The sequence below is a fragment of the Loxodonta africana genome, chromosome 18 (genome assembly GCF_030014295.1).
Source record: "Loxodonta africana isolate mLoxAfr1 chromosome 18, mLoxAfr1.hap2, whole genome shotgun sequence".
Classification (NCBI taxonomy): domain Eukaryota; kingdom Metazoa; phylum Chordata; class Mammalia; order Proboscidea; family Elephantidae; genus Loxodonta; species Loxodonta africana.
This window is the reverse complement of record NC_087359.1, coordinates 31,387,196-31,408,615: the sequence shown is the minus strand read 5'-3', so window position 1 is coordinate 31,408,615 and position 21,420 is coordinate 31,387,196. Positions and strand designations below refer to the sequence as shown.

The 21,420-nt window shown below is 43.4% G+C and overlaps 2 long non-coding RNA genes across 3 annotated transcripts in view; one reads left to right on the top strand and one right to left on the bottom strand.

Moving 5' to 3' along the window:
* The window catches only part of LOC135228083 (uncharacterized), a 65,330-nt gene that overhangs the window by 2,672 nt on the left and 41,238 nt on the right, over positions 1-21,420 (top strand). The window contains exon 3 of one of the 2 annotated variants that reach the window (XR_010318333.1): positions 1,035-12,925. The exons of the other annotated variant lie outside the window; for it this stretch is intronic. This is a non-coding gene — a long non-coding RNA (uncharacterized LOC135228083). Of the gene's footprint in view, positions 1-1,034; positions 12,926-21,420 lie in introns of those variants that run through there. 2 annotated transcript variants of the gene reach the window in all.
* Positions 13,027-19,953, bottom strand: LOC100658127 (uncharacterized). The gene is made up of 5 exons (XR_010318334.1): positions 18,447-19,953; positions 17,855-17,904; positions 16,176-16,230; positions 15,952-16,094; positions 13,027-15,383 (listed from the first exon to the last, which is right to left on the bottom strand). It is a non-coding gene; the product is annotated as an uncharacterized LOC100658127 (long non-coding RNA).

Below are 21,420 nucleotides of genomic sequence, written 5' to 3'. Positions count from 1 at the left end.
ACACCCAAACCCCTATTACCTCCCTGATAGTATAGCCTGTTTCTCTTTTACTTGCTTCTCCTCTAACCACACCAATCTCTTTGGTATTCCTCAAACAGGCACCCTCCCATCTCAGGGTCTTTGCTCCCTGTCTTAGTTGGGGTTCTGGCCCCCGACTGCATGGAGTGAACTGCCCCTTGAGTAATTCTCTTTCCAGGAGTGAGAGCCGCCCCTCCTCTGTTTGAAGCTGGATAGGTCAGAGTGCATTCCAGAGAACTAGTGGTTGATGTTTGAGCAAGATTAGAGGTGAAGACATAGAAACAAAGTAGTCCCTTGGTGAAATTTACTTGTGAAATTCAGTTACCTTGGCAAACAGATAGTGTTTCTGGCGATAATTGGTCCCGTGAGAGCATCGGTGACTTGGTACAAGTTTGCTCTCCCCCCAGATAAAGGACATAATGTCCTCGATTATTCCACTGCTTGCCCCTGCACCCCATATCCACTCTCTGCAGGACTGTGAGGAACCCTGTGGAATCGGTGGTCTCTTGTCTTGCCTCCCCGGCCTCTTGGCAGAGTCTGCTACCTTATGGTACTATTCTCATCTTGCTCTACCCTCTTTTGGGACCGCATACCCCTTTGTGTCACTGAATAAAGCAGTGGATTCTCGGGGATGGGAGGAGGGAAGATGCACAAACATTGTGCACATTTCCACACACACACACAAAATGTATAAATGGACCGTGCGCCCACTGAGTAGACTCCAGATGGAGGAGTGGGGGGAAACTCACATTAGTGTGACGTGGGGAGCAATGTCATCTCAGCCAACAACAAGTGTGACTTGAGCGATGATAACGTTGGGACCAGAGACGGAAATCTGAATGGTATCCTGGAGTAGCTGACTTTGAGCTGAGCCTTCCAGGTGAGTAGGAAAAAGGGCGATGCAGGCAAGGGGACAGTTACTCACCACCACCGGTCTGTCAGTTTGTCTTACTGTGGTGGCTTGCAGGTAGCTATGATGCTGGAAGCTATTGCACTGGTATTTCAAATATCTGTAGGATCATCCATGGTGGACAGCTTTCAGTGGAGCTGCCAGACTAAGACAGAAGGAAGAAAGGCCTGGTGATCTACTTTCAAAAATTAGCCAAGGAAAGTTTTATGGATCACAACAGAATATTGTTGTCCTATATAGTGCTGGAAGATGAGCTCTCTACCTCGGAAGGTGCTACACGGTGGCCACAACAATGGACTCAGACATGACAACTATCAGGAAGATGGCACAGGACGGGGCAATGTTTTATGTTGTATCCAGAGTCACCAAGAGTTGCAGCTGACTCCATAGATAATAACAACAACAGAGTTATTCAAAGTGGAAATAGGAGAACCATAGTCATCAGAATCCCCTGGAGACAGGCTCAAGATACAGATTCCTAAAAGTTTTTAGCTATGACATTTCTGATCAGCGCCTGATCTCTAAAATCTACATGGTACTGCAAAAACTCAACTACAAAAAGACAAATAACCCTATTAAAAAATGGGCAAAATATATGAATAGACACTTCACTAAAGAAGACATTTAGGTAGCTAACAGATACATGAGGAAAGGCTCACGATCATTAGCCATTAGAGAAATGCAGATCAAAACTACAATGAGATTTTGTCTCACTCCAACAAGGCTGGCATTAATCCAAAAAACACAAAATAGTTAATGTTGGAGAGGCTGTGGAGAGATTGGAACACTTATACACTGCTGATGGGAATGTAAAATGGTACAACCACTATGGAAATCTATTTGGCGCTTTCTTAAAAAGCTAGAAATAGAACTACCATACGATCCAGCAATCCCACTCCTCGGAATATACCCTAGAGAAATAAGAGCCTTTACACAAACAGAAATATGCACACCCATGTTTATTGCAGCACTGTTTACAATAGCAAAAAGATGGAAGCAACCAAGGTCCCCATCAACAGATGAATGGATAAATAAATTATGGTATATTCACACAATGGAATACTATGCATCGATTAAGAACAGTGAGGAATCTGTGAAACATTTCATAACATGGAGGAAACTGGAAGGCATTGTGCTGAGTGAAATTAGTTGCAAAAGGACAAATATTGTATGAGACAACTATTATAAGAACTTGAGAAATAGTTTTAACAGAGAGGAAAATATTCTTTGATGGTTATGAGATGGGGAGGGAGGGAAAAAGGAAGAGGAGTATTCACTAATTAGATGGTAGATAAGAACTACTTTAGGTGAAGGGAAAGACAACACACAATACAGGCGAGGTCAGCACAACTGGACTAAACCAAAAGCGAAGTTTTCTGAATAAACTGAATGTTTCGAAGGCCAGTGTAGCAGGGGCAGGGGTTTGGGGACCATGATTTCAGGGGACATGTAAGTCAATTGGCATAATAAAATCTATTAAGAAAACATTCCGCATCCCACTTTGAAGAGTGGCATTTGGGGTCTTAAACGCTAGCAAGCAGCCATCTAAGATGAATCAATTGGTCTCAACCCACCTGGATCAAAGGAGAACGAAGAACACCAAGGACACAAGGTAATTACAAGCCCAAGAGACAGAAAGGGCCACATAAACCAGAGACTACATCAGCCTGAGACCAGAAGAACTAGATGGTGCCTGGCTACAACCGATGACTGCCCTGACAGGGAACACAACAGAGAACCCCTGAGGGAGCAGGAGAGCAGTGGGATGCAGACCTCGGATTCTCATAAAAAGACCAGACTTAATGGCCTGACTGAGACTGGAAGGACCCTGGTGGTCATGGCCCCCAGACCTTCTGTTGGCCCAGGACAGGAACGGTTCCCGAAGCCAACTCTTCAGACATGGATTGGACTGGACAATGGGTTGGAGAGGGATGCTGGTGAGGAGTGAGCTTCTTGGATCAGGTGGACACTTGAGACTATGTTGGCATCTCCTGCCTGGAGGGCAGATGAGAGGGTAGAGGGGGTTAGAAGCTGGCGAAATGGACACGAAAAGAGAGAATGGAGGGAGAGAGAGGGCTGTCTCATTAGGGGGAGAGTAATTGGGAGTATGTAGCAAGGTGTATATAAGTTTTTGTGTGAGAGACTGACTTGATTTGTAAACTTTCACTTAAAGCACAATAAAAATTTATATAAAAAAAAATAAGTCAGCCTCAAAGGGATGCATACTGATTACATGAAATATCTAGGATAGGCAAATGTGTAGAGATCAAACTGTATTGGTGGTTACCAGGGCCTGGTGGGGGGGCAGGGCGGGCACTGAGGTTCTGTTAAGAGCGATGGGATAATTTGGAAATGGATAATGGTCATAGTTGAATAACATGATAAACATAACTGATGTCACTGAATTGTGCACATGGTGAAAGTTGATAAAGCAAACAATTTGTTACATATGTTTACCACAATAAAGGGGGAAATATAGCATATTAAAAACAAAATACAGATTCCTGAGCCCCACCTGAGCCCTAGGGAGTCACTCTACAGAGGGATTCAGGAATTACCACTGACAGATCTGAATCGTAATAGCATGGGAGAATCTCTGCCCTAAATAATCCTTTCTGGCAGTTCCTCTATTTTCAATCTTCAAATCGGTCCTCCAGGTCTAACCTAGGCAATGAGGGTGGAAGGGAATAAACACTTACGGAAGATGGAAAGTTCTGCCATTTACCAGGTTGGCAATGTGATTGAGCCTTATATTCCTTTTCAAACACCCATTATTATCCCCATTGTACAGGCTAAGAGAGGTTAAGTAACTTGGTAGAAGCTGGATCCTCACCCAAGTCTTTCGAACTGAATCAGCAGCATAGTTCAGTAGCTGAGCAAGGGGCTTCAGACCCTGGACTACATGGGTTTGAATCCCAGCTCTACTCCATACTGTGTACTGGGCCTTCCTTAAAACAGTGCAGGGCTCAGGGCCACCCAAAGACTATGGGGCCATCTAAGACAACTGCCACAGTGTCAGCATTCTTCCTAGGCCCCATGTGATAGCACTGAAGAGAAATTTCTAAACTGAAATTTATTGATGCTCAGAAAAGAGAAGTAAGTTACAGCCCTCCATGGTCCCCTGCCCCCAACCACAGGGCTGAGGGCATGTGACCTCAGGCAAGTCCCCAAACTCTCTGAACCTCAGTTCCTCAGCAGTGTTGTTAGGGGCTGTTGAGTCAGTTCCGGCTGTATGTACAACAGAATGAAACACTCCCCAGTCGTGTGCCACCCTCACAATCATTGCTGTATTTGAGTCCCTTGTTGCAGCTAGTGTGTCAATCCATCTCTTTGAGGGTCTTCCTCTTTTTCGATGACTGTCTACCAAGCATGATGTCCTTCTCCAGGGACTGATCGCTCCTGAAAACATTTCCAAAGTATGTGAGACATAGTCTCACTGGCCTTGTTTCCTGGGAGCACTCTGGCTGTACTTATTCCGAGACAGACTTGTTCCTTTTTCTGGCAGTTCATGTTATATTCAGTATTCTTCACCAACACCATAATTTAAAGGCATCAATTCTTCAGTCTTCCTTATTCATTGTCCAGCTTTTGAACGCATATGAGGTGATTGAAAATATCATGGCTTGGGTCAGGTGTACCTTAGTACTCAAAGTGACATGTTTGGTTTTTAACACTTTAAAGAGGTCTTTTGCAGAGATTTGCCCAATACAATGCATCGTTTGATTTCCTGATTGCAGTTTCAATGGGCGTTGACTGAGGATCCAAGCAAAATGAAATCCCTGACAATTTCATTCCTTTCTCTGTTTATCATGATGTTGCTCATGGGCCCAGTTGTGAGAATTTTTGTTTTCTTTATGTTGAGTTGTCATCCATACTGAAGGCTGTAGTTTTTGATCTCCATCAGAAAATGCTTCAAGTTCTTTTCACTTTCAGCAAGCAAGGTTGTGTCATCTGCGTATCACAGATTGTTGATGCATCTTCCTGCAATCCTGATGCCCTGTTCTTCTTCATACAGTCCAGTTTCTCAGATTATTTGCTCAGCATACAGATTGAATAAGTATGGTGAAAGGATACGACCCTGACACACACTGTTTCTGATTTTAAATCACGCAGTTTCCCATTGTTCTGTTCAAACAGTTGCCTCTTGGTCTATGAACCAGTTCCATATGAGCACAATTAAGTGTTCTGGAATTCCCATTCTTGCCAGTGTTATCCAAAATTTGTTATGATCGACACAGTCGGATGCTTTGCATAGTCAATAAAACACAGGTAAACATCTTTCTGGTATTCTCTGCTTTCAGCCAAGATACATCTGACATCAGCAATGATATCCCTTGTTTCAGGTCCTCTTCTGAATCCAGCTTGAATTTCTGGTCACTGGACTGCTGCAATCATTTTCTAATTATCTTCAGCAAAATTTTACTTGCATGTGATATTAATGATATTGTTCAATAATTTCTGCATTATGTTGGATCATCTTTCTTTGGAATGGGCACAAATATGGATCTCTTCCAAATTTCTTGGCCTAGTGAGCACCCCCAGAGCTCTATTGAAACATCTCAATTGATAGTCTGTCAATTCCCACAGCCTTCCTCTTTTTTGCCAGTGCCTTCGGGGCAGCTTGGACTTCTTCCTTCAATACCATTGGTTCTTGATCATATGCTACCTCCTGAAATGGTTGAATGTCAACCAATTCATTTTGGTACAGTGACTCTGTATATTCCTTCCATCTTCTTTTGATGCATCATTCAATATTTTGCCCACAGAATCCTTCAAAATTGCAACTCAAGGATTGAATTTTTACTTCACATCTTTCAGCTCGAGAAATCCCGGGAGTATTTTTCCCTTTTGGTTTTCTAAACTCCAGGTCTTTGCACATGTCATAATACTTTGTCTTCTTGAGCTGCCCTTCAAAATCTTCTCTTGAGTTTTTACATCGTCATTTCTTCCATTTGCTTTATCTACTGTATGTTCAAGAGCAGGCTTCAGAATCTCTTCTGACATCCATTTTGTTTTTTTCTTTCTCTCCTGTCTTTTTAATGACCTTTTGCTTTCTTTACATATGATGTTCTTGATGTCATTCCACAACTCATCTGATCTTCGGTCATTAGTGTTCAATTCGTCAAATCTATCCTTGAGATGGTCTCCAAATTCAGGTGGGATATACTCAAGATCATATTTTGGTTCTCTTGGACTGTCTCTAATTTTCTTAAGCTTCATGTTGGACTTTCATATGAGCAATTGATGGTCTGTTCCACAGTTGGCCCCTGGCTTTGTTCTGACTGATGATATTGAGCTTTTCCATTGTCTCTTTGCAGTGTACCTCTCGGTTTGTCATAATGTGATGGCTTGCATGTTGCTGTGATGCTGGGAGCTATGCCACCAGTATTTCAAATACCAGCAGGGTCATCCGTGGTAGACAGGTTTCAGTGGAGCTTCCAGACTGAGACAGACTAGGAAGAAGGACCTGGTGGTCTACTTCTGAAAAAATTGACCAGTGAAACCTTATAAATAGCATAGGAACATTGTCTGATATAGCACTGGAAGATGAGTGCCTCAGGTTGGAAGGCACTCAAAATGCGACGGGTAGAGCTGCCTCCTCAAAGTAGAGTCGACCTTAATGATGAGGATGGAGTAAGCTTTTAGGGTCATCATTTGCTGCTGTGGCATGATTCAAAATGAGAACAGCTGCAAACATCCATTAATAATCAGAACGTGAAATGTCTGAAGTATGAATCTAGGAAAATTGGAAGTTGTCATAAATTAAATGGAATGCATAAAGTCCTAGGCATTAGTGAGCTGAAATGGACTGGTACTGGACATTTTGAATCAGACAATCATATGGTCTATTATGCTAAGAATGATAAATCGAAGAGGAATAGCATGGCATTCATCATCAAAGAGAACACTTAAAGATCTATTCTGAAGCACAACACTGTCAGTGATAGGATAATATCCATACACCTACAAGGAAGACCAGTTAATGTGGCTATTATTCAAATTTGCGCACCAACCGATAAGGCCAAAGATGAGGAAATTGATGACTTTTACCAGCTTCTGCCATCTGAAATTGATCAAACATGCAGTCAAGATGCATTTACTAGTGATTGCAACGGGAAAGTTGGAAACAAAGAAGAAGGATTGGTTGTTGGAAAATATGGGCTTGGTGATAGAAACGATACTGGAGATTGCATAATAGAATTATCAAGGCCAACGACTTCTGCATTGCAAAATACCTTTTTTCAACAATGTAAATGGTGCCTATATATGTAGGTAGACAACACAGAATTAAATTGACTACATCTGTGGAAAGAGACAATGAAAAAGATCAGTAGTGTCATTCTTATGTATACATATTACCTTATTTAATGGGTACTAATTTTTTAAATGGTACAATTGGAAACCCTGGTGGTGTAGTGGTTAAGTGCTACAGCTGCTAACCAAGAGGCTGGCAGTTTGAATCCACCAGGTGCTCCTTGGAAACTCTATAGGGCAGTTCTACTCAGACCTATAGGGTCGCTATGAGTTGGAATCAACTCGACAGCAGTGGGTTTGAGTTTGGATTAATGGTACAATTACCGTCATGAGGAAGTCCACAGTTTGGCTTTTTTTTAAAACATTAGAAAGGGACTCTTAGCTGAGTTTGTGCTCCAGAAGAAAGGTAAATCAAGAAAGAAGAAAAGGCAGGTAGGAAATGAAGGCCCCAACCCGGGAAACAGTGAGAAGTTGGGGGTGACAGCTATGTGACAGGCCTAGGCAGGAACTAGAGCACATTGGAGGACAGATCTCTGGGAGAGAGAGCTCTGGGGAAAATTCAGACTAACTGCTATGGCAGGGCATTCCAGGAGAAGTGATCATATGATAATGTGAATGCATAATATCTACTAATTTGTTCTAGACAAACTGCAGAGTAATCTGGTTATTACTGCCTGGATGCAGTAACCCTACATAAAAAACCAAACCTGTTGCGGTCGAGTTGGTTCTGACCCATAGCGACCTATAGGACAGAGTAGAACTGCCCCATAGAGTTTCCAAAGAGCGCCTGGTGGATTCGAACTGTTGACCTTTTGCTTAGCAGCTGTAGCACTTAACCACTACACCACCAGGGTTTCCGTAACCCTACATGGGGACTCCTAATTCCCTATTTGTTTATTAAAACGCATTTTTAAGTGCATAATGCAAACACATGGTATAAAATTCCAAAGGTACAAAAGGATATATGGTGCTGCAGTCTTCCAGCTTCCCTCCCTGAAGGCAACCACCATTACCGGTTTCTTGTGTGTCCTTCCAGAGTTATTCTACACCAGTGTTTTCCAGTAGAACTTTCTGTAAAGATGGAAATAGTTTATATCTGCATTGTCCCATTTCGTAGCCATTAGCTACGAATAGCTAGTGAGCACTTGAAATGTGACTAGTGTGACTTAGGAGTTGCTGTTTAATTTTATCTGTGCTAATTTAAATTTAAAAAGCCAATGCTTTATGCATATGCTACACAACACATAGTAGCATACTGTAAAAATGGCGTGGTGGCATTAGACCTAGTCTAACTTTGTCAGGGGGAGAGAGAAGCACCATCAGCATCAGCCCAAGGGTGATTCCTATGAGGCGGAGGTCAAACATACCTCCGTCCTCCAACCTTTTTACCAATTCTGACACCAGCCATCCCTCCACAGCATTTTCTACTCTGCTGGGTTCAATAATTCATTGCAATGGCCACACAGAACTCAAAGACCATACTCATAGTTTTGGGATTTATTAGGGAAATAACAGGTTACAATTCAGGATCAGGAACAACTCAAGATACAGTTCTTTGGTCAGGACAGCTTCTCGGGCGTGCCTGCAGGCAGACTTCTCTCTCTTGGCTCTCAGCCCCTTGGCCCCTCAGTCAGGGCTCTGCCCTGCTTGGGCGAGCTCTTTAGCCCTGCCATTAAGTGCCCAGAGGTACCCCACTTGGCCAGGAAGACTGCCAAAGGCGTTGTGCTCTCTAGCTCTGTGGATCAGCACGCCCACTGTAACCGCCTTGCTCGGTGGGCTGGGAAGCCCACTGCACTGTCTAGTGCCAGTCTCCTGGTTCTGTTGCTGCTGTTTCTCTGCTTCGGTTGCTACTGCCACTTCTCACCATCTCACACCGTCTCTGATGTTACAGCTCTCTATGTCTCCTGAGTCTAGGAGGCTCTCAGTGCAGGGAACCTGGGCCTAAAGGACATGCTCTACTCTTGGCTCTTCTTCTTGGCGGCAGTGAGGTTTTCCCTGCTCCCCACTCCTGGGATTGGCTCATTTTAAGTCTAGTGGGATGGCAAAACTGGCCAATCCCCTACAAGAGCTCCATATACCTTATTTGCATAGTCCCACTCTGAGGTTTCTGTGCACCATATTTGCATTATTAGCAGGCTGTCCAATCCCCTTGGTGGATCACAAGCACCTTATTTGCATAGTACCACCCAACCATTTTTTGGAGTCACAAGACTAAGCAAGGCTAGAAGGATCATATTAAGTAATTCACTGCACCGCACATGCTATATACACCATACCACATCTTGCTTTGTTCACTTTTTGTGTGCCGTTGACTCCAATTCATAGCAACCCTATAGGACAGGGTAGAGCTACCCCATACGGTGTCCAAGGCTGTGATCTTTATGGAAACAGACCGCCACATCTTTCTCCTGTGCAGCCGCTGGTGGGCTTGAGCTGCCAACCTCTGGTTAGCAGCCGAGTGCTTAACTATTGGGCTACCAGGGCTTTTTGTTCACTTAGTAACCCCTGTGTATCTTGGGAGATATTGTTCCAGTCTGCCTCATTAAAACAAACTGCTGCATAAGATCTTTCTCTTGCAGTTCACTAAGGCAATCCTTTATTAACCACCTGGAGAACCCAGGGCCATCACTCTTCAAAACAAGCACTAAAATCTTCCACATATATCAAAACGAAGAGACCTTGCACCAAATCTAGTTTCTACGCCCCTCTACTTTGATCAGCCTAAGCCTGAAACAGCTTGACATTGAACAGTCCCTCTTGGGATATGGGAAAATGATTTACCATGAATCACTGCCCTAAAATATACTTTCCACCCACGTGCCCCTTGTGCCTGATACTCAGTGGTGACTATGCCATTCTTTAGGATTAATCATGGCTCTCTCAACTCTCCTTTGAAGTGAAAAGTCTCCTGGGAAAGGCAGCAATTAAGGTCAAGCATCTGGAGCCGATTTGACTTTTGCCCTTTGAGGGGCCAACAAACGTTATGGAACAGTTGGAGGCTCTGAATCTCGCTATTCTTAAATTGTCCTTAAATCCATGTGGATCCCTGGCTAGTTTTTGCCTTTAGACGACCTTCCTTTTAGGGTGTTTCAGGTTATAAAAATATTTCTAGTTTTAAATGGCCTCTAGAGGAAGAAACTTCACTAACCTGCTAACTTAGCTATTTAGTGCTGCTGTAACAAATACCACGAGTGGATGGCTGTAACAGAAATTTATTTTCTCACAGTTTAGGAGAGTAGAGGTCCGAATTCAGGGCACTGGCTCGAGGGGAAGGCTTTCTCTGTGTGTCAGCTCTGGAGGAAGGTCCTGGTCTCTTCAGCTTCTGCTTCCTAGTTCTTTGGAGATCTCCATGTATCTTAGCATCTGCCTTACCCCATCTCCCCCTCTGTCTCTCTCTCTGCTCGTTTGTTTAATCTCTTTTTATATCTCAAAGACACTGACTGAAGATACACCCTACACTAATCCTGCCTTAATATAACAAAGACAGCTAAATGGGATCATAACCACAGGCATAGAGGTTAGGATATACAACACATTTTGGGGGGACATAATTCAATCCATATCACCTGCTTTGATATTTAACCCTGTATACACGTTTTCTTCTGGTATTTCCTGTGGGAAGCAGTAGGCACAAGACTTAGTGTCAGACAGATCTGAGTGCAGATTCCAGCTGCAAATGGCACAGTCCCTTTGCAGTTTATGGGGCAAATACATAGTATGCACTGACCTTTAAGAGGTCAGTCTGTATTTCATAAGGAATCACATGAGGAAAATGAAGGAATGACCTAAAATTCACTCAATAATATTGCTTGAGTCATCACTAAGGTCAGGGCATGTACTAGGCATTGAAGGGAGGAGGGAGCTGTGGAGATAAAGGAGATCTGATTCTTGCCTTGTCAGGGTTCCTGACCTAATAGAGAACAGTGGTTAAGTCTTTACATTGATAGGCATTATCTGTCACTATTTTCCATTTATAGGAAACTCCTAGAAGAGTGGAACCAGGGTATGTAACCACCAAACCAGGGCTCGTTCGCATACTAGGGTATGTTGAATTCTTGGCCCCAATTCTTCACCCTTCCCTACGTCCACACTCTTGTCTCTTGTGGGTAGAGTATACTTTCTTGTTTCCTGGCTTTGGCCTTGGCCACGTGTCTTAGTCATCTAGTGCTGCCATATCAGAAATACCACAAGTGGATGGCTTTAACAAAGAGTAATTTATTTTCTCACAGTCTAGTAGGTTACAAGTCCAAATTCAGAGTATCGGCTCCAGGGGAAGGCTTTTTCTCTCTGTCCGCCCTGGAGGAAGGTCTTTGTCCTCAATCTTCCCCTGGTCAAGGAGCTTCTCAGGCACAGGGACCCTGTTTCCAAAAGACGCTCTCTGCTTCTGGTGCTGCTTTCTTGGTGGTATGAGGTCCCCAATTCTCTGCTTGCTTCCCTTTCCTTTTATCTCTTGAGAGATAAAAGGTGGTACACCCCAGGGAAACTCCCTTTACCTTGGACCAGGGAGGTGACCTGAGTAAGGGTGGTGTTACAATCCCACCCTAATCCTCTTAACATAAAATTACAATCACAAAATGGAGGACAACCACACAGTACTGGGAATCATGGCCTAACAAAGCTGATACACACATTTTTGGGGGGACATAATGCAATCCATAACACCATGTGACTTGTTTTGGCTCATAGAATGGGGCAGAAATGAAAGTGTGCCAGTTCTAAGCCTAGGCTTTAAGAGGCCATATACTTTTCTGCTTGCCTTTTTATGCCTCTGCCTTCTCCAGGAGAAGAGCTTCTCCTGGGTCTCTGCTGACTCTTCAGCCTGGGCCCCAGAATGAAAACACATGGGACAGAGCCACCCCAGCTGATCTGCAGCCTTAGAGTAAGAAGCAGAGCTGAACCAGTGCAGAGTTAAAGCACAGTGCCCCAGCCAACCTGCGGATCTGTGGGAACTGCTATGTCAACTCACCAAGTTTCATAATGGTTTATTACACAGTATTATTGTGGCAATAGCTAACCCATATGTATACATACTCCTTTATTAGGCCCTAGGGTCAGGTGCTGCAATAGAGAACCAAAGAATAGTGGGTTAAATAAGAGGGAAGTTTCTCCATCTTTCACGTAACAATCTGGTTAGGAAATCAGGGCTAGTTTAGTGGCCACCTTGTCAGGAGCCCAGGCTCCTTCTACCTTATTGCTCCACCAGCCTTGGGGTATGGCCCTAATCCACGTGAAGTCTTCATAAGGATTACAGTTTAAGTCTTAATTTCCTTCAGCCCTGCAAATGAAGACACTCCACAGTATGACACCAAACTACCCTCTAACACATAGACTCTCAACTTGAATCACTTCCCACTTTTGCTTCAGGCCTCAGGACTTTTTTCCCTTCTTGAAAGTGTGCTTCTCTCTGCTCCACTAGTGCTCAACAACAGCATGTCACTCCCACCAGGGCCTTGGGAACCAGAGCTGGTTGAGTCTGGTGCTTTCCAGGAAGCCCTAATCTCCACGGAGGTGAGCAGTAGCCCAGGGTTATCTATGTTGGTAGTCCAAGGTAAGGCTCAGTCATGCCTCCCATTCTCACAGACTTGACCAGACACCAGTCCTCTCACCTCCCACTGCTCTCCCCTGCCTCCCCGCAGTCATCTCCCTGCTGTCTCCAGCCGAGAAGAAACCACAGGACCTCTGCTTCCTCTGACTCCCTGCCCTTCTTGTCATAGCTCAGTGGTTCCTAAAATGGGCCTCCCTGTCCCGGAGATTGATTCAAGTGGCGCAGGCATGTAGGTTTGGAGGGGAGGTGTGGAGGAATTAGCCTTTTAAATAAGCATCCCAGTGATGTTTGAGGATAGAGGTTGGCAGAATATACTTTGGGAAATTGTATTTTCCTGTGGACACTTGAAACCCTCACTCACCCATTTTGGATGTATAGCCTAGGGCACTTGGGGTGGTTACTTACATTCTTTGAGCCCTGTTTCTTTATCTGTCAAATGAGAATAACAAAATATCCTTCCAGGGATGGTTGGACTAAATGCGATAAGACTACAAAATTCTTAACCCAGAGCCTGGCACCAAGTAAGTTTGGCACCAAGCATGTGTAAATGGTAGCTGCTGCTGCTTCCTATTATTATTATTATTTAGTCTTGTACTTTAAACACAGTAAATATTTGTGGGCTCACAGAGGTCACCACGCAGGGACAAATGCTTGTTTTTCATCCTCAGTAAGGAACACTGAGAGGTAACTGACTCAGGTTAGTATCAAGAGAACAGGTGTCTCTTGCCCAGCATTGGCAAACTGATGGACCAAATGAGGTACAGATGGGCTGTTCGTTTTGCTTGGAACCCTAACCAGCAAAATATGCCAGGAGGCCATTGCCTGATTGCATTGCTCTTCTGGGGGACTCTGTGCTGTGGTTCCTTGGTTGGCATCATTCTTCACCTCAGATTACATAGCTGCCAGCATTTATTTGTGGTCATGGAGGTCAATTAGCAAATCTTGCTCATTCAGAATTTCTTTTACTCACTTATGTGTTTAGCTCTCACTGGCTTACAAATGTGAATTAATAACTTTGTCTTTGCTTTTAGTACAATACTTAAATAGGGGTAGGTATCCCCTCTTTGTGCTCTTAACATGTCTGATTCCCTCATGGAGGAGCAGAAGGAGTGCAGGAACCCTTGCATCTTCTGCAATTTTTACTTGTGTTATCACTTTGAATCATGCAGACTGGTGGATGAGGAAGGAAGGAGGTAGGTCTGGTGCTGGGCTGAGCTGGAGGGGGCCGAGCAGCACACATTTGATCCCTGGTGGGGTTCTTGAGAGGCTAGGGCAGTATACATGAGCAGAGAAGTGACCCCCTCCTCCGCCCGCCACCAATATATTTTCTGAATCAGCACCGTCCTGGGCCTGAAGAGGGCGATCTTGGGCAATTACTGTTCTCACATATTCTTCCTTTACCCTGATACTCTTACACTCTCCTGTTAGCTACTCAAGTGTCTTAGTTATCTCATGGTGCTGTAACAGAAGTGGATGGCTTTCACAAAGAGAAATTTATTCTCTCACAGTCTAGGAGGCTAGAAGTCCGAATTCAGGGTGCCAGCTCCAGAGGAAGGCTTTCTTTCTCTTTTGGCTCTGGGGGAAGGTCCTTGTCATCAACCATCCCGACTGAGGAGCTTCTCAGCCCAGGGGCCCCAGGTCCAAAAGACGCACTATGCTCCTGGTGCTTCTTTCTTGGTGGTTTGAGGTTCCCCCAACTCTCTGCTCGTTTCTTTTATGCCTCAAAAGGGACTGATTTAAGACACAACCTAGTCTTGTACATTGAGTCCTGCCTCATTAACATAACTGCCTCTAAGCCTGCCTCATGAACATCATAGGGGTAGGATTTACAACATATAGGAAAATCACATCAGATGACAAAATGGTTAACACTCACATAATACTGGGAATCATAGCCTAGGCAAGTTGACATACATTTTTGGGGGACACAATTCAATCCATAACACCAAGGGTTGGGATGGTTTAAAAAGAAAAATATGAATTTTCCACCAGCTTGTAAGGGCACAGAATCCCATACCAAAATAGGACATGCGTTTTTGCAAGAGTTTGAGGTCTTGGGGAAAAAAGAAGGACTTGGCCGCACAGTGGAGATCCAAGTATTCTAACAACTTCAAAGAAACTATGAGAGGGTCCAGAAGGTGTATGATACCCTATGGACAAGGGCTCAAGTGTGTTGGTGGACTTAGGCTTGAATGAGGCACAGAGGAGAGAGAGCCAGAATAAATCGGCACTTGATTTAATAATCTACGCCCCTTGTGGCTGATATGTTTTCCATTTCCCTGGGATGGATTATACTGGGGAAACAGGAGAGCGAAGCCCCTATTTGTCCTTCTTTGCCCACATGGCCTCTTATGGAATGGCTACCATGAGGGATTCTAGTTACAGCCCTGCTTTTCTTGCCTATGTCAATATTTAACTGCTTACATTTCAATCCCTTACCACATGGCTAGAACTGGTTATAGATTTTAATATGAGAAAAATAAGTATTTTACAAGCAAAGCTGAGAAGCCAATATCAGAAAATAAAATTTGCAGTAGCCTGAGGCAGGATGGGGTTCACACTGTCGTCTTGACTTCAAGCAGTTCACTTTCCTCATCGGCCTCTGTAGTCGTCTCTGTAGGCTTGGCCTTCTCTGTTGTGACTTCGCTGGCTTCCCTGGGATAAGAACAATGCCAGTGGCTCTTATTCTTTAAAGGAGCAATTAAACTTTTCATTACCACCTCATTTTATTATTTTTTCTTTTTTAAAAAATTTTATTGATTTTGTTGTTGAGGATATACATAGCAAAACATATACCAAATCGACATTTTCTACATGTACAATTCAGTGACATTGATTGCCTTCTTCGAGCTGTGCAGCCATTCTTACCCTCCTTTCCTGAGCTGTTCCTCTCCCTTTAACGTAAGCTCACTGCCCCCTAAGCATTAGGGGGCGGTTGCCGTTGTCAGTTTTATCCCGTACAGGTAGATCTTAAAAGAGCACAACGCTCAAGGCAGACATTCTTTACTAGTGAAGCTAAAGTACTGTTTGGTTTTAAGAAGGCTTTAGGTGATATATTTGGTTTAAGGTTTAAAGATTATCTCAGGGTAATAGTTTTAGGAGTTCATCCAGCCTCCATGGCTCCAGAAAGTATGAGTTCATGAGAATTTGAAATTCTGCATTTCTGCCCTTTTGATATCTCCTTATTTTACATAAGAAGTTTAAATTGTCCCCAATCATTTACCTAGCATCTTTGTTGAAAATCTCATCCTCATCAGAAGAATCCTTGTCGTGTAGATTATGTGCCATGTTTCTCTTGCGGGTGGCATTGAGAGGTCTATACGTATCCCTGAGGCAAAGTGGCCACCTTCTCCAGAAAAAGCCCCCCTGGAAAAGAGAAAGGGAACTATTAACTCCACATCTCTCCTGCTTTCTCCCACCACAGCACTGCATCTTCCCCAGATGTACCTGACTTTCACTTTCCGACACGCATCTCCTGTGCAGCAGACTTCGGAAAAAGCCCCTTGGGTGGAAACACACACACAAGACAATTAGTGATCCATGCCATTTTCCATGTCCCTCATAACGCATATCTCTTGTCTAAGCAGGACTCAAAAGTTTACCTCCACCCATAATCACAACTAGCAAAATCACTACAGACTTGGGGTTTGAGAACAACTCCATGCATACTGGACTTCTAGGAGCTCTCCGTATCTGTCCACAGGGCCCCACGATGTCTCTGTGGAGACCTCTGTACATGGCTTGGTATGGAGGCTAGGCAGAATTTTCAGCCCCACTTACCTCCTTGGCCAAGTACCTTTGTGCAGTGAACCAACTGCACAACCATACTGAGCAGCCCTGTCCAGAAACATTTACATCAGTCCACTTCAGATCTGGACTCGTGCTTTATTCTCTGGGGAGTGGGGGTAAGTGGAGGAGAAGGTGCTTCTATTCTTCTAGCTGCTTTATTCTGTAAGTCGAATCACACCAAATAAATGCCTGAGTCTAACTAGCCAGGTTATCTAGCTCACTGATTTTCATGTTGTAGGTGGTTACTGATTGGTGAGTGGTCACTGATTGTGAAGTCAATTTAAAGGTCATGACTAGCATTAAAAAAAACTGAACAGAATAGAAAATATCAGAGTGCATAGCGTGTAATCAGTTTAAAAAAAAAAAAGTTGCCATCGGGTTGACTCCAACTCGTGATGACCCCCTGTGTGTCAGAGTAAAACTGTGCGCCATAGGGTTTTCAATGGCTGATTTTTCGGAAGTAGATAGCCAGGCCTTTCTTCTGAGGCCTCCAGGTGGACTCAAACCTCCAACCTTTCGGTTAGCAACTGAGCGCGTTAACCATATGCACCACCCACGGACCCCAAGTGTGCTTTAGAAACTATTTCTGCCTCTATGAGCAGCCATGTCTATGAAGTTTGCATGTACTGAGTCAGGACATAAAGTGTAGCTCACAGTCCAAGCACAGTGTCATCAGTGGAGAAGTACCCACATGGGAAGGAGTCATCCTCTTTCTGACACCCCCTAGTGGTGAGACCATGGAGCAAAATACTTTCCCTTTCTGCCTCTCTAAAACAAGCTATAGTCTAAAACTCCTCACAGTTAAAATTCTATGAGGTTTGGATAAGTGGAATAAAGAGTAGGGGCTTAACAACTGGCAGGATGAGAAGTGACATTTTCCTGCCACTTTAGAGGAAAAACACATGTATTCTACCTTCCATCAGCCTTGAATGAGACCAGCCCCCTTCCCCAAGACCATGAGGACCTCCCTACCCTTTTCCTAGAGCCTCCAAGGCAAGCCTCTGGCCCAGCTTTATGTTCACCAACAGCAGGAAAAAACAGGTATAGCCTAACTCTTCCCCTGAAAGGACTGACAACAGCAGGTGCCCCTGTGCTAGTCCCATCAAGCTCAGCTTGGCCTGGGAGGTGATTTTGCTGGAGCCAAAGTATTAAGGTGAGTACGTTCTTCCTGCCTTTGGTAGTTTCCTCACTGTAAACTAAGGGGATTGAAACGGAGGCCCTCTAAGTTCTCTCCTAGTTCTAAAATTCTCTTTTAAAAATTTTCAGTCTATGAATGTTTTGTTATATATATTTTAACCACAATAAACATTAAAAAAAATTGCTGGACGAATATTTACCGTGAGGATCCTTCTTTGTCTTCCTCTGATGTTGCCCGATGAGCATAAATCTGTTTTGGAAGAAAGCATGACCATGGGTATCCACCACAATGACCAGTATCTTCAAACCTTTCATTTATTTCAAGCCTCATCTCTACTGCTAGATGATTACCTTTTTGAGCACAAGGATTCTATCCTTATTTATCCCTCTTTACTCTTACACAGTACCTAGTTTAGGATCTTGCATATATTTTAAAGTATTTTATCAATGGTTTTAGGTAATATTCAACATATAATTTCTAATAAAAACTCTTAAAAGTAGGAAAAGGAGGAAATATCCTTAACTTGATAAAAGTATCCACCAGAAACTTGGACAACAGTATTGCTTTAAAGTTACGAATAAGGATGCCTGTTACTACTGCTACTATTCAACATTGCTTAGATGGTACTAATCAAGGCAATAAGAAAAATAAACGGGATGTAAGTATTGGAACGGTAGAGACAAAACTATCATTACTTGCATGTTAAATAATGGTGTCTTAGTTACCTAGTGCCACTGTAACAGAAATACCACAAATGGATGGTTTTAACAAAGAGAATTTTATTATCTCACAGTCTGGGAGGCTAGAAGTCCGAATTCAGGGTGCCAGCTCCAGGGGAAGGCTTTCTGTCTCTGTCAGCTCTGAGGGAAGGTCCTTGTTCTCAATCTTCCCCAGTCTAGGAGCTTCTCAGCACAGGGACCCAAAGGACATGCTGTTCTCCTGGCTCTTGTTTCTTGGTAGTATGAGGTTCCACTGTCTATCTGCTCACTTCTCTCTCTCATCATTTACATAACTGCCTCTAACCCCACCTCATTAACATCATCGAGGTAGGATTTACAACACATAGGAAAATCACAACAGATAACAAAAAAAAATGGGGGGGGGGGGCTGGCAATCATACAGTACTGGGAATCGTGGCCTAGCCAAACTGTTACACATTTTGGGGGGACACAATTCAATCCATGACAGATGGACAACATAAAAAGCTCAAGAGATGAACTAAAATTTTTTCAAAGTAGTATGAGAATTCTGGAGTCCTGATGGTAAAGTGGTTAAGCACTCAGCTGCTAACTGAAAGGTTTGTGGTTCAAACCCACCAGCCACTCCGTGGGAGAAAGATGTGGCAGTAAACTTCCACAAAGGTTTACAGCCTCGGAAACCCTATGGGACAGTTGTACTATGTACTATAGGGTCACTATGAGTTGGAATCGACTTGACAGTAATGGGTATGGGTGATACTAGAATTTAGTGAGGTGGCTAGATACAAAATCACACAAACCTCAATAGTTTTCCTATGTACCGCCAATAACCAATTAGAAAATGTAATGGGAGAAGGATTTCATTCACAATAGCAATACAAAAATGTATAAAGTACCCAGGAATAAACAAAAGATGTACAAGACCTATGTGAAGAAAACACTGAAATTCTTCTGAAGGACATTAAGAAGAACTGATTATGCGGAATGAGATACCATGTTCTTAGGAAATCTCAACATTGTAAAGATGCCAGTTCTCCTCAAATTAATCTACAAATTCAAGGCAATTCCGTTCCAATGCCAACATAGCTTTTTTTTTTTTTTTTTACAAAAACTGACCAGCTGACATTTGTGTAGAGAAAATATGTAACAACAGCTTGAAAAGGATGAAGAAGAAGATCAAAGAGCAGGAGCTTGCCCAACCAAATATCAAATTATGTTGTACAGCAATTGGAATTGCGTAGGCGACACCGGTACAGGAAAAGACATGTAGATCAGTGGAACAGCATACGGTCCAGACAAAGGCAGTATTTTAGGTAAGCATGGAAAGAATGAACCATTCAATAGGAGATTGTAAAACAGCTGGATATTCACATAGGGAGAAAAAAGATTCTCTACCTCAACCATACCAAAACCAAACAAATTCCACATGGACTAGAACATATAACATACAACGCAGTGTTATAAAAGTAATAAAAGAAAATATAGGACACTATCTTTATACCCTGAGGTGGCAATGGCCTCCCTAACAAGACCCGCACCCCACACACCACGAGGAGAGGGGGACAGGTGTGATTCCAAGAGTGCAAACACCTCCTGCTCTTCATAGCCCCCTTTGCCACTGGAGCGTCTTTTTCTTGTTGATTTCTAAAAGCTCTTCTTATAGTCAACATCTCAATCCTTTCAGCTCTTTCCATTCTATTTCGATGTTTCAGATAGCTGGCACTTGTCTTGGTCTTTAAGGAGGCAAAACGGAGCTTCGTAGTCGGGCGACTATCAGTTCTGCTTTTGGTTTTGCCCCTGGGGCCTTAATTTGATCTCCTTCATCTGTGAAAGAGCGATGATAGTATCTTCTTCCAAGGGTTCTTGTGTCAGACAATATATGTAGTCCAATGCTTGGCATTTAAATAAATGCTAAATTGGCTGTTTTGTTGGTGTTAGATGCCTTCAAGTTGATTCTGACTCATGACAACTCCATGTGTGCAGAACAGAACTGCTCCATAGGATTTTCAAGGCTGCAATCTTTTAGAAGCAGATCGCCAGGCCTTACTACCAAGGCACCCCTGGGTGGGTGTGACCTGCCAACTTTTTGGTTAATAGTCCAGCGCTTCCCAGGGACTCCCTGAATTTGCTAATGGTAATCAAATCTATCAGTTTTCTGCCTGTAGTATCAAGCTTAGAAAGCTTTTTCCAACCACAAGATAATAAAAATATGACTTCTATTTCATTCTAATACTTTTATGGTTTCTTTTTTTACATTTACTGAAATATGTTTGTTTAAGATGAGAAGTATGGATCTGCCATTACCCCCCTTCCCCCCAATAGTTAGGCCACTGTTCTATTATGTATCCACTTCCCCCCACTGACTAGAACTTCAAAAGTTGACATTTCAAAAGTGTTAAGAACACATGGGTCTGTCTAGGCTCTGTCTGCTACTTCAAAATAAATATTAGGTTGTATTATTTCTCACTTTGGAATTGCTATAATGCCTTATCTTTCTTCCCTTGGGCACCATTATTGTCTACTATTAAGACAGGGAGCAAAGGCCCTGAGATCGGAGGATGCCTGTTTGAGAAACAGCAAAGAGACTGCTGTGGTTAGAGGAGAAACAAGTAAAAGAGAAATAGACTATACTAACAGGTGGTTGGGTGTGGAACCTAGAGACTTAGCAAGACAGAGAAGAGAAAAAAAAGAGGGGCCCCCAAATCTGCAAACAAAGTAACAAGAAATGGGCCAGGGTGCAGAAACAAAGCCATTACCCTGCACAGTGGGGCAGGGTATCTAAAAATAGCCTGCAACTTCTTTAAAGTTGCCTTTCAGAAGCAGCTGGAGAAAAACAGGCCCAGGGACATGCACAGAACATGCACCTGTGACCGCAGTGTGACCTTCCACCAGGGGCAGTGAGGGGCTACAGCCCCAGCAGTGCAATCGAACCCACAGAGCGAGAGACTGTGCAGGCACGACTCCCCATAATAAGTCCTGCTACGAATCCCAGAGGCCTCTGGGACAGGAGCCATCTTGGAAAGCTGCTGCGGGCACGTAGTTAACATATCCCCACCTATGTCTGTGA